Below are 12,662 nucleotides of genomic sequence, written 5' to 3'. Positions count from 1 at the left end.
TATAACTTTGGCTAGGCACCTTTAGGTCTGAAGATAGTCCAATAGGACCCTAGGGGTCATGGATATACCATAAAATAAATTATTTGTGTCTACCTAAACCAATTTTTTTAACCCTTCTAAAGTCATGGTGATGAGTTAATCTGATATATCTGATCAGTGCACATCAGAAGTCTTAAAAAGTGCTATGAAGCACATTTTGAATTTTTAATAAAATTGATACTGCCTCTTCCCTACCTAATATTTTAACCAAAAAAAAAACAAAACCCCTCCAAATGCAATAGGGCTAAGGAAATAACAGACTTTATTTCCCAATGAAATAATGAATACAAATGAAAATGAAGGCAATATACTGAAAATAGTTTGAAAGAGCCTTTCCAGTCAGTTTCTCAGGTAACAGGTATTTCTAAATATTTAGTATAACCAAGCTGCTGTGTTAAGTGCCAGGGAGACAAAGCAAAACAAAAAGCAAAACAGTCCCCATTTGCTATTTAGTCCAAGGATAAAATAGGTTGTTCTCAAAGGAAGAAATCTGGGGCAGCTAGGTAGCGAAGTGGATAGAACACCAGCCCTGGAAGTCAGGAGGACCTGAGTTCAAATGTGACCTCAGACACTTAATAATGACCTAGCTGTGTGACCTTGGGCAAGTCACTTAACACCATTGCCTTACAAAAAGAAAAACAAATGCAAGAATCAAAGGAAGAAATCCAAGCTATCTATATCTAAGTGAAAAATTGTTCCCAGGTCACTAATAATTAAAGAAATGTAAACTAAATGAACCCTGAAGATACATCTCATACCCATCAAAATTTACAAAAATTACAAATGTTAGAGGTGCTTCAGGAAAACAGATACTTTAATGTCCTGTTGTTGGAATTGTGAATTGGTCCAATCACTCTGGAAAGCAGTTTGGTACGGTGCTTACTTTTTAACCTAGTACTAATGGGCCTTTACCTCAAATCAAAGAAAGAGGAAAAGTTTCTAAATGTACAAAATTTCAAAAATAACAGGTTCCTTTTTGTTGTTGTTGGGGCAGAACTGGAAACTGGGGAGTGTCCATCAATTGGAAAATTAGGCAAGCAAAATTATAATATAGGAATGTAAGGGAATAATACTGTTTTGCTATAAGAAAGAGGGGCGGCTAGGTGGTACAGTAGATAGAGCACTGGCCCTGGGGTCAAGGAGTACCTGAGTTCAAATTCAGCCTCAGACACTTAATAATTACCCAGCTGTGTGGCCTTGGGCAAGCCACTTAACCCCCATTGCCTTGCAAAAAATAAAAAAAATAAAAATAAAAGAAATTATGAAAAGGTCGAATTCAGAGAAAATTGGGAAGATGTATATGAACTGTTGCAGATGAGAGATTGTACCACAAGATCAAATCAAAAACATTTCCAGCTTGATAGAAACAATGGAAACTAACAACTATGTTGCAAAAAAATTTATTTTGAAAGATGTAAGAACTCTGATAAAAATTAATGAGTAATGATGATTCCAGACAACTGATAATTAAGAATACTACCCACAACCTGATGAAGAAGTAATGAGCTAAATATGGAACATGAGACATAGTTTTGGCTATGACTTATATGAGAATTTGACTTAAATGCATATTTGTCACAAGGGTTTTATAGAAGTTGGAAGGGAGGAAAAATAAATGTTTGTTTGTGGAAAAAGTAACATAAAAAAGGGGAAAACCCTACTACCTACAACAAAAGGCAATCATAGTCTTTGCCCTCAAGTAGTTCTAATTCATAAACTATTCAAATACCATTTACTATATTTTATCCCTGAAGCAAACTGGGATTCCAAGTCAATTTCTTTACCTTATCAAAAGTCATGATATTTTAAAATATATAATCAAAGTCAGAATAATGAACTGCTTAAAATATTTTTTCATAGCCTATATATTCATTTTCTGCCAAGGAGCAATATGCCTATGCACATAATAAGTTTTGTTTTATTTTAAAATATAAAATCAACAGTGATGACATCAAGACTGATTTTTACCTTTTGCAGAAAAAAAGAATCATTTCCTTCACATATGGATTATCATAACTCTGCACAAACAAAATCAACATACAGGTGAAATTAGAAGGAAAAGAGTTTAAATGGGGAAAAAATCTTAACAACAAATTCTTTGGTAAAAGTCTGATATCCAAGATATTTGGGAAACTGATTCAAATATATAATGAAAACAATTCTCCAATAGATAGATCAAGGAATATTAAAAGGCAGTTTTCTAGGAAAGGAAACCAAACTATCAATAACATGCTATAAATGCTACAAATCACTAATAACAACTATTAAAAAGAGTTCACACCTATTATATTATCAAGGTTGACAAAAAATAGGAAAATGATCATTGTTGAAAGTGTTGGGGGGGTGGCTAGGTGGCACAGTGGATAGAGCACAGGTCCTGGAGTCAGGAGTGCCTAAGTTCAAATCCAGCCTCAGACACTTAATAATTACATAGCTGTGTGGCCTTGGGCAAGCCACTTAACTCCATTTGCCTTGCAAAAAAACTAAAAAAAAAAAGTGTTGGGAAAGGACAAGAACACTGACATGTTATTGGTGAAGCTGTGAAATGTTCCAGTCATTTTGGAAAGTAATTTGGAACAGTGCTTCAAAAGTCACTACACTAAACATATCTTTTGACATAAAACCACTATTGGTCTTAATGCCCTAAAGAGATGGAAGAATCAGAAAAAGTTCTGTATGTACCAAAGTATATCTGTACTGAGAAAGTAGGTACCAAAAATAATAAAAAGGAAGATTTTTGTTATAACTAAGGACTGAAAAATAAAGGGATGCCTATCAATTGGTAAAGGAATGAACAAATTATGGTATATTAATGGAATGAAATATCACTACATTATAAGAAACAACCAAAGGAGTGGATTCAGATAAATATAGATCAAGTTTTATGAGCTAATGCAGAATGAAATGATCTGAACCAAGAGAATGATATACACTGTGTGTACAACATTGTAAAGGAAAAAAACTTTTAAAGTCATAAGAACTCTGATTAATGCCACGATTAACTGGTTTTAGAGGGCCAATGAAGCAGCATGCTACCCATCTCCTAACAGAGAAATGATGAAGAATTAAATCTCTATTTCTGGAAGTGACTGATACATAATTTTGCTTTGTGTGATGGGGTTATCTAATATGAGACAGATTGGTCTTCATTTTTATTTTGGAGTGGTCTTGAGTAAGGAAAGAGGGCAAAGGATGAGTGATACTGATGAATCCTTTGAAAGCAGCAATAACAGAAAGAGGTTCTGAAAGGGTCCCTAACAAACAGGATAGCTCTGAAACTAATCTACTGAATTTATTATATGCTTTTTAAAAAGCAAGCTTGTAGTTTCATATACAATCTGTTTTTCTATTCTTTGAAGGCAGAAATGCCCATGTAAATTGATATTAAGAACACCACCAACCACATCCCCTGCCAAGGTTTTAATTTTAAGCTAGTACTTAATACACTGAGTTTCATTCCTTAAAGATCACATCACAATCTTGTCTCATAACTCTAATAGGTAAAATCCCAGTTGCGGTGGGGGGTGGGGGCAGAATAATGCAAATGTCAGGTGATGTCCAGTTCAGGTGAATTGTTTTTTCCAACTCCTGGACTTTGCTATCAATTGTTCTATTTATCTCAGCTTGTTTTTATTCAGCCCAGTCCTACATAAGCCAGGCCTGGCTCAAGCACTTAAGATCCTTCAAGGGAGGAAAATGAACCCTTAATGAAATAGATGAAAAGGCCAAGCCTATGAAGAAACTTTGAAGTTCAAATACAGGAGTTAAGAAAAACATAAAAAGGTAAATGAGCATGATCATAAGAGACTAAACAAGAATAAGTTTATATTCTAAAATGGGGGATGATAAACATGTCTCCTCTGAACCCTGAGGAATAGCTGAACCAGTTATGGTGTATAAATTGATAAACTACTATTGTGCTGCAAGAAAAAATGAAGGGCATGGTTTCAGAGAAGCCTGGGAAGACATGCATGAACTAAGGCAGAGTAAAGTGAACAGAACCAGGAAAACAGTTTATACATCAAATGATATAAGAATTCTGGAACAATGTATGGATTTGTTTTGCTAGATTATATGTATTTGTTACAAGTGTTTTGTTTTTTCTTTTCTTTCTTTGAGATGAATGAATAGGATGAAAAGAATATATAATAAGGATAGGGTAGCAAAAAAGAAAAATAAAGAAAAGAAGGTCATTTTAGCATCTTTTTAAAAACAGTACACAAAAGCTCAAGTCAACTCTGAAGGATTTATGATAAAGAAAGCTGTCCATCCCCACTGAAAGAGCTGATGGTCTGAAGAAAGATTGAATCATACTTGTTTTTAAACTTTATTTTTCTTGAGGTTTCTTCTTTGAGGGGAGGTAGGTCCATATTTTCTTTCACAATATGACTATTATGGAAATGTTTTGCATGATTATACATTTATAAACTATATCAAACTACTTACTTTATCAATGAGGGGAGATGATATGGGAGGAAAGAAGAGAATCTGGAGCTCAAAAGTTTGAAAAATGAATTGTTAAAACTTATTTTTACCATATAACTGAGGGAAAATAAAAGAGTACACAGAAGAAAATAAAATGCTAAATGAAAGAATACACAGAATACAGAAAGAAGGCTAGAAAACATTATAGAATAAAGTTTTAAAAATTCATGTTGAAATTTAAAGTTTATTTAAAGGCCACAATTTTATGTATGATCTTTTTTATTCTCTTCCATGTATATGGAAATGCCATTTTATTTAGTGTTTGTTGATATCTGAATAAAAGAAATTCAGAAACCAGAATTAAGAAAACCTAGAGAGAAGAAAGTATCTAGGAGGAAAGAGAGTGAACAGAAATCAAGTAGGATGATGATTAAGAAGTCAAGAAGGGTGACGATTAAGAAAAGTCTATCAGATCTGGGAAATAAGACATCACTGCTGATTTTGGAGAGTGCTGTTTAGGTTACATGATGATCTCAGAAGCTATACTGCAAAAGACTGAAGAGAAGAAATTGGAATCAATAGATAATTTTTTCTGGGATTTTGGCAAAGAAAGGGAAGAAAGACAGTAGGTTCTGATGAGGGGACAGGAACCAATAGATGGACAGGGAATGATATATAGATATATTAAAATATGAAGAGAGAGGGGACAAATAATAGGGCAATCTTCTGGATGGAAGGAATGGATCAAAAGTATATGTTGTATATGAGAAGAGTAATGAGAAGGGTCATCATCAGAGACTGGAGAAAAGGAAAAAATGGGGAAAGATGTTAAATGGTTATGAGATGTAGAAAAATGGGAGAAGAGAGAAAATATGGTAACTGATCTCTATTCTGACCTGTTAAGAGGCAAAGTCCTCAGCTGAGAAATTGAGGACAGGTCTGAAACATCAGCTGTAGGAAGTAGCATATAGAACCAGGTAGGGAAGTTTAAAAGAAATGCTTTGCTACAATCAGGGATCAGTTGAAATTAGATAACAAATTTGTTGTGGGCCCAATCAGTACAGGTTGTGGTTTTTCTTTAGCTTCATTCAGCAGCTCATGAAATAGGAATAGAGGGGATAGATGGTGAGAATAAAATATATAAACAAAGTACTTGACAACTAAGTGATATAATGACTAGAGTGCTAAGCTTGAAATCAGAAATGCTTAAATTTGAATCCTGTCTAATCCTACAAACTGCATGACCTTGGGCAAATTATTTAATCTCTCTCAGTCTCAATTTCCTCTTCTGTAATATGGGGATAATCAAGCCCACTTTATGGAGTTGTTATGAGGATCAAATGAGATAATATATGTTGTTTGCAAACATTAAAGTGCTGTACAAATGTTGGCTATTATTGTTGTTAACTATTATAATATCTACAATGTAGAAGGAAAGGAAATCCCCAGGAAGGTCAAGGCCAGAGCTTGGGGGGGGACACCTATACCAAGTGTTCAGAAATAGGACTATTACTCAGGGAAGGACATGGAAAAATAGATCGGAAAATCTGAATTAAGTATTAACAGCAGGATCAAATGAATTGCCATTTGAAAAATACTTTGCAAAACTTCTATATAAATAAAAACTTTGCAAAAGTTCTATATTAATGTTAGCTATTATTACCTCTATCATCTTCATCATGGATTGTCAAATTATATGAAGAGCCTGAGCAAGTTACAGAAACACAATTTAGACATACACATGATTTATCAGTGTCAACACTGAAGGACTAGAGGACCTGGAATACCACGTATCAGAAGGCACAAGATCTTGGATTCAGCATCTTTTGCCAAGGGAAAAGGTGGATGTTCAACAAAATAGAGGACTTCCAAAGTTTCCTGATAAAAAGACAAGAACTGAACAGAGAATTCAATCTCCAAACACAAGACTCAAGAGAAGCATAAAAAGGTAAGCAAACAAATGTTAGTCAAGAACATCAAATTGTATACAATCTATAAGGGAAGATGTAAAACTTGTAACTCTTGAGAATTGTATAGCTCTTAGGATAATTAAAGGGTTGAATGCAATTGAAGCCAATATAATATTGACAATAGAGATTGACTTTAGAGAATATGGGATGGTTGGTTCTTGTGTTTCCATTGAAGAGGACCAAGATGGCATCCCTATGTTTGAGACAAAAAGCCCAGATGAAAAGCAGGGGTGAATAAACTTATGGGTTTCAGCTTCCTTTGACCTACTTTAATTCTGCTTTGCTCACAAAGCTGAGCACTTTCTCAGATGAGGGCATCTTAGGCTGGGCTGTCTTGAGCCAGAGGCTCCCTTACCTTCCAATCAAGTGTAAAGTTCTTAAGAGAGACCTTCAGTGTCCCAGTACTTGGAGCACTTAGAGACTCTAGAGTTAATTAAATCAGAAGTGACTTTAGGAGCAGAGAGTGAGAACCTATTTGGAAGGTTGTGCTCAATCCACACTTCAGTTATCAAAGGTTTAAATACCCTGGTCTGCAAGGGTGGCACAGTAGATAGAGCACTGGATTCAGAAGGATGGGAGTTTGAATCTGGTCTCAGACACTTGCCACTTAGTAGCTGTGTGACCTTAGGCAAGTCACTTAACTCTGATTGCCTTGAATCCAGGGCATCTCCAGTCATCCTGATTCATATCTGGCCACTAGACCCAGATGGCTCTGGAGCAGAAAGTGAGGTTGATGACTTAGTATAGCCCTTCCCCACCCCCTTATTCAAATCCAATTCATGTGCTTGTCATGGCAACAACTCCCTGATGTGTTATGGTCTTCTTTGAAAATGAAGGACAAATATTATTAACTTCTCTTGAGACTCAATTATCTCATCTGTAAAATGAGGAGGCAGGACTAGAGGAATCTAAGATCCCCTCTAGCTCGAAAGAGATAACCCCATGATTCTAACACAGTGCCTTGACAATTCATTGGTCAAAACTATAAAGGAGGAAAGTGTGACCAGAACAGGACTGATGGTATGGGAGGAGGGATGACAAGACAGTGACGGTGAAGAAGAACAGGTTGGTTGAGTGAGTCAATAAGAAAGACAGATTTGAGAGAAAGGAGAAGTTTGTTTATTCTATTGTGACCAACCAATAGGAAGAACTGAAAATCATAAAGGAATAAAAATTTTAAAAATCAACATTCTGTAGTTAGGGTAGGTTTTTTGTTTGAGTTTTTAGAGTAAATTCATCTATTTTATTCCTTAGAATGAGGAATGGAAAACTTTATTTAACAAGTTTCAAAATATATTTCTTGTCTTAAGCAAAGTTAGGGAACTCAAAGAGGAAAAGATGCATGGGCAGCCTCCTGGATTCCTGTCTTATTTGAAAGTCCAACTTAAATGTTATTTCTCCAAGAAGATTTCTTTCCACCTCTAAGCTGGTACTTTATCTGACTTGGTAAAGCACTTTATATGGACCTATGACAAGTACTAATATTTATTTTTGTTGTCTGTATCACATTCCCCTACAGGTCTATAAGGTCCATGATGCAGGAAACATATTTTATCTGAACTCTGAATCCTCTCCAGCACCTAGGTCACATTAGAAGCTTAAAAAAATATTGGCTGGATTGAACTTGTTCAAAAAGGGTGAAAGTAGAAAGGGAAGAAAAATGTCAGGTATTATTATCTTATTTGTTCTTATACCAATCCTGTAAGATAAATAAATATTACATTTTCCATTTTAAAGATGAAGAAAACTGGGGTTCAAAGAAGTATCTGACTTGCCAGGTCAGCTATCTTATTCATTGAGCTTCTGACTGCCTTTGCCAATCCAACATTCTTTTTACTTATGCCCTCTTTGGCACAAAGAACTGATGAGACACAGAAAAACAAGAGGAAAAAAAGGCAATAGTTCATAGGTCTTAAGATAACCTACTCAACACATCTTGGATTTCATAATGCAATCCTTTCTGCTCTCAGAAATAATAAACCAAATCAAATCAAAATTTGTAAAGTACTTAGGCAAAGGGCCTGGCACATTGGTTTAATAATTATAATTATTAACTGCAATAACTATTCCTAGTCTTTCTTTGTGCACTTAATCTTTTAGAAGCTCTTTGAATGGCAAAGACATAGCAGTACACCAGGGGAAAAGAGATTGCAGCAAGCTATGTAGAAGATTAGATTACAATCAGGCAACGCCTTGAAGTTTATTATATAATTTATGTTCCAAAAGAACTCAAAATATCTAAGGCTTATTTAAAATTACATATTACATAAAAAGAAAAGCAAGCTGTACATAAGAGGTTTGCAGTTTTCTATTCTATTGTAGAAGTATTCACTTTAGTTATCATTTATTCAGTTCACAACGAAAAAATTTTATTTTTAAAATAAAATGTTTATTAAGATCTTTGGTCATATACATAAAACAAAGGCATATAAAAAAAAAACAAACCTAAAGCTTTAATGCCAAAAGGCTATCTATTAAAGAATGCTAATCAAAGGACTTTAGATAGATCAAAATACAAATTGTATTCTTATTGTGATTATTAAAGGTTACTTTACATATACAGTCAAAATATTCAAATGAAATTCTAACAGAACAGCAGTGTGTTTTTTAAAAAATAGTAGTTTTTTGAATTCCACATTTTCTCCCTCCCTCCCCAACCTTTCCCCATCCTAAGATGGTAAGTAATTTGATATAGGTTACATATGTGCAATCATGTAAAACATATTTTCATATTAGTCATGGTGCAAAAGAAAAAAAGTGAAAATAGCATGCTTTCGTCCACATTCAGATTGTATCAATTCTTTATCTAGCTATAAATAACATTTTTCCTCATAAATCCTTTGTAATTGTCTTAGTTCTTTGTACTGGTAATTCACCTTCTTTTGCATTATTTCCCTTGATATTCTTGACCTTTTGTTCTTCTAGATGAATTCTGTGACTATTTTTTCTAACTCTGATATGGCACTGAATAACTATGTTAATTTAGGTAAATTGTCATTTTTATTAGCTTAGCTCAACCTATCCATAAGCAATTGATAGTTTCCCAATTGTTTAGGGATGACTTTATTTGTATGAAAAGATGTAATTGTGTTCATATAGTTCCTGGGTTTATCTTGGCAAATTCCCAAGGACTCCCAAGTATTTTATATTGTCTATAGTTATCTTAAATGGAATTTCACTTTCTATCTCTTGCTGTTAAGACTTTGTTCTATATAAAAATGATGATTTATATGGGTTTATTTTATATCCTGCAACTTTACTAAAGTTGTTAATTATTTCAACTAGTTTTTTAGTTGATTTTCTAGGATTTTCTAGGTATAGTATCAAATTATCTGCAAAGAGTGACAGTTTTTATGTCCTTAGTTCTAGCCTAATTTCTTCAATTTCTTTTTCTTCACTTATTGCTATAACAATACAATACTAAATAATAGTGGTGATAATGGGCATTTTTGCTTCACCTCTGATCTTATTTTGGGTGACTGTTGCATAATTTTTAAAATCTTAATTGATCAAAATATTGAGGTGTCAAAAATAATAAACTTGAAATTATTAATTTAAGATTAAAAATTAATATTCTCAGGTTAACAAAAATACTCCACAGGCATCTAAAAAGTTATTTTAATAATGCATTTTTTTATATTGTGAAACTGATTTTGTAATTAGTCTTTAAACTGAAATTTATCTATTCTAATCAATATTTTATCAAAATGTTCTTATCCAATAGCTGAGTTCTTTCTCCAAAGTGCTAAGGATCTTTCAAAAAGAATGAGCACTAGAACTTAATAGCCTCAGGACACTTTCTCCAAATTGCCCTTCCCTCTTGGAGGGTAGAGAGCACTCACAACTTCCATTTGAGGAATTTGTGAGTCCTATCTCTTCATGTTCCAGCTTGCTTCACTCTTCTGGATTTTTCTATCTCCTACGTTTGGTACTTTTCCCTCTATCTCCTCTCCTCTTTTCAGCTTCTTTTTGTGTGTTGTCTTCCCACATTAAAATGTAAGCTTCTCAAGGTCAGGGCCTGCCTTTTGACTTTCTGTATATCCCAAGCACTTAGCACAGTTTTTGGCACATGGTAGGCTCTTAATGAATGTCTACTATCTATGTTCAAGGATAGTCAAAATTCTAATTCAAAGAAGTCATAGATAAGGAAAATGAAAACATTACTGTGGTTTTTTTTAAAACTATATTAAAAATGTCTTTTGTGATTGTCCTATGCCTTCTCTGTGTTATGAGAACTCTGTCTCATGAAAAATTCCTTTTTTGCTCTAAAGTTCTATATACAATGGAATGAATTTTTTTTTGCTTGAGGTAAATGTACATGTCATATAGACATCAGTTATCCTGCAGAGATCTGGCCTCAGAGTCAGGAAGATGGGTTCTATTCCAACTTCTGATAAGTATTGGCTGTAAGGCTCAGGGAAAATCACTTAACCTTTTAAGGTTCCACAGGTAACTCCTTTAGACTAACTTTCAAAGCAGGTGTAAATCTGTGTTAGGAGAAGGAGTTTCTTCACTGGGAGGCTCCTCAGATCAATGAAATCATAGATCTCATTAAAAAAATATGGATGAGCTCCACCTGTATATCAAAACATGAACAAGAGTTTTATGAGTCTCTCTACCAAAGTATTTATGGTTGTGACAAAAAGTTCTCTAATAATTTCTATAGATGCTTTCATTTTTGCTTCTGACTTCTCTATTATCAATACTTGAAAAGCAAAAATGTGTGATCTCACACTTGTCTTCAAACATAAATGAAAAAGATGTGTGTCCAGCCCTTCATACTCACTATTTGGAGTCAGTAGAATTGTAGATACTTGTCAATGTTATCATTCTTTTGCATTCACTTTTAACATTAAAAAGTTTATTTCATCCATTTTTACAACCTTGAAAAAGTAGGGATCCCAGGAGTTCCTGTTTGTGGTTTTAAAAAAAGATGAAAAGTTAGGAAATTAGAATGAAAACGATGAACAGGCTATGAGTTTAAATTGGAAATTGCCACAAGAGAATCCTAAACACTCAATGATGGCTCCTTAGAGCAGTGCCAGGTGTGTTACATACCAAACACTTCCCAATCAGGACATCAGAGTTCTAATATCTCCCCTTTCGTCTATCAAATGATGCCAGAATTTAGAACTGACAGGGAATTTTCCAACTCTAGCTTCCTAGATTTATAGATGAGGAAAGTAAGACCCAGAGAAATGAAGTTATTTTGCCCAAGGTCACACAAGGAATAACTAGTAAAAGAGTCACTTGGGCCTGCCTTTGTTCCAGTTATTGATTAAACCTAATACTGTAGTCAACTCTACAAAAGGGAAAAATAAAGGGCACTCAACCTGTTGACACAAAACGTAAAAGGAAGTTAAATTTGGAGGCATTTAAAAGTCACCTTGGGTTGACGGTGTAGTCTGGCTGGAGGAGGCAGGAGCTGAGATGGGGGGGGGGGAAGATTTTAAAACAAACATTTATGCAGCCCCCACTGAATTTATTCAGCCTACTGAAAATGTAACTGAAAACACGGGAAGTGAGAGAAAGCATAGGAGTAGAGAAAAATGAAGGCAAACATCAAGCTCAAGGCATAGAAAAGTAGTCATTTCAAATTCCTGGGCACTATTGCTTCTGATTCCGCGAAGCTATTTCAGCTGCCGACACTGTGTATGCTCAGGGGCTGCCTCCCCCCTATACCCTACACATCCCATGCACTTTCCCTCCTTAACTGTTTGCTGGGCTCCTAAAATCTCAGCTCAGGTCCCACTTTTGCAGAAAACTTTTCCAGGCGCTCCTGAATATTCATTTCTTGGCTCTGGGGTTACTTCCAATTCCTGGTCTGTGTCGCGGATGTCCGTGATTGTTTACACGTTCTCCCTGGGAACCGCTTGGGCTAGTCTTGCTAGTCTCCGCATCCCTAGTCCTTAGCCTAGTACCTGTGCTTGCTGACGGGCCCAAGTGTGCGGGCCGCCCGCCGGCCTGGCCCCGGCATGCAAGCACTGGGTTGTGTAGAGGAGCGCCTCTTCCCGCCCGCCCGTGGCCCTTGTTTCCCTCCCTTGGAAGGTGAAGCCCTGGGGCCGAGGAGACCTGATTGCCCTCGGGCCTTGCGGGCTCAGGTTTTAGAGGGCACTAACTCCGGAGGGGCGCCGGCCGGCCCCGCGGAGTCACTTTCATTTTTAAGAGCTCCTTCTTACCCACCCCCCGAGGCAGGGCCGGCTAGAGGCTCTATTACCTCCCAGGCGG

The 12,662-nt window shown here is 35.5% G+C and overlaps 1 protein-coding gene across 4 annotated transcripts in view; it reads right to left on the bottom strand.

Moving 5' to 3' along the window:
- Positions 1-12,662, bottom strand: part of ZBTB25 (zinc finger and BTB domain containing 25) — a 107,040-nt gene that overhangs the window by 93,902 nt on the left and 476 nt on the right. Inside the window, exons 1-2 of one of the 4 annotated variants that reach the window (XM_074236147.1) lie at positions 11,821-12,472; positions 11,221-11,345 (exon numbers count right to left, since the gene is read on the bottom strand). The gene's annotated coding sequence lies outside the window, so the exon portion shown is untranslated. Of the gene's footprint in view, positions 1-11,220; positions 12,473-12,662 lie in introns of those variants that run through there. The other 3 variants (XM_074236151.1, XM_074236149.1, XM_074236145.1) reach the window with 3 other exon arrangements.

This window comes from Macrotis lagotis, chromosome 4 (assembly GCF_037893015.1).
Source record: "Macrotis lagotis isolate mMagLag1 chromosome 4, bilby.v1.9.chrom.fasta, whole genome shotgun sequence".
Lineage (NCBI taxonomy): Eukaryota > Metazoa > Chordata > Mammalia > Peramelemorphia > Peramelidae > Macrotis > Macrotis lagotis.
This window is presented reverse-complemented; position numbering and strand designations above follow the sequence as displayed.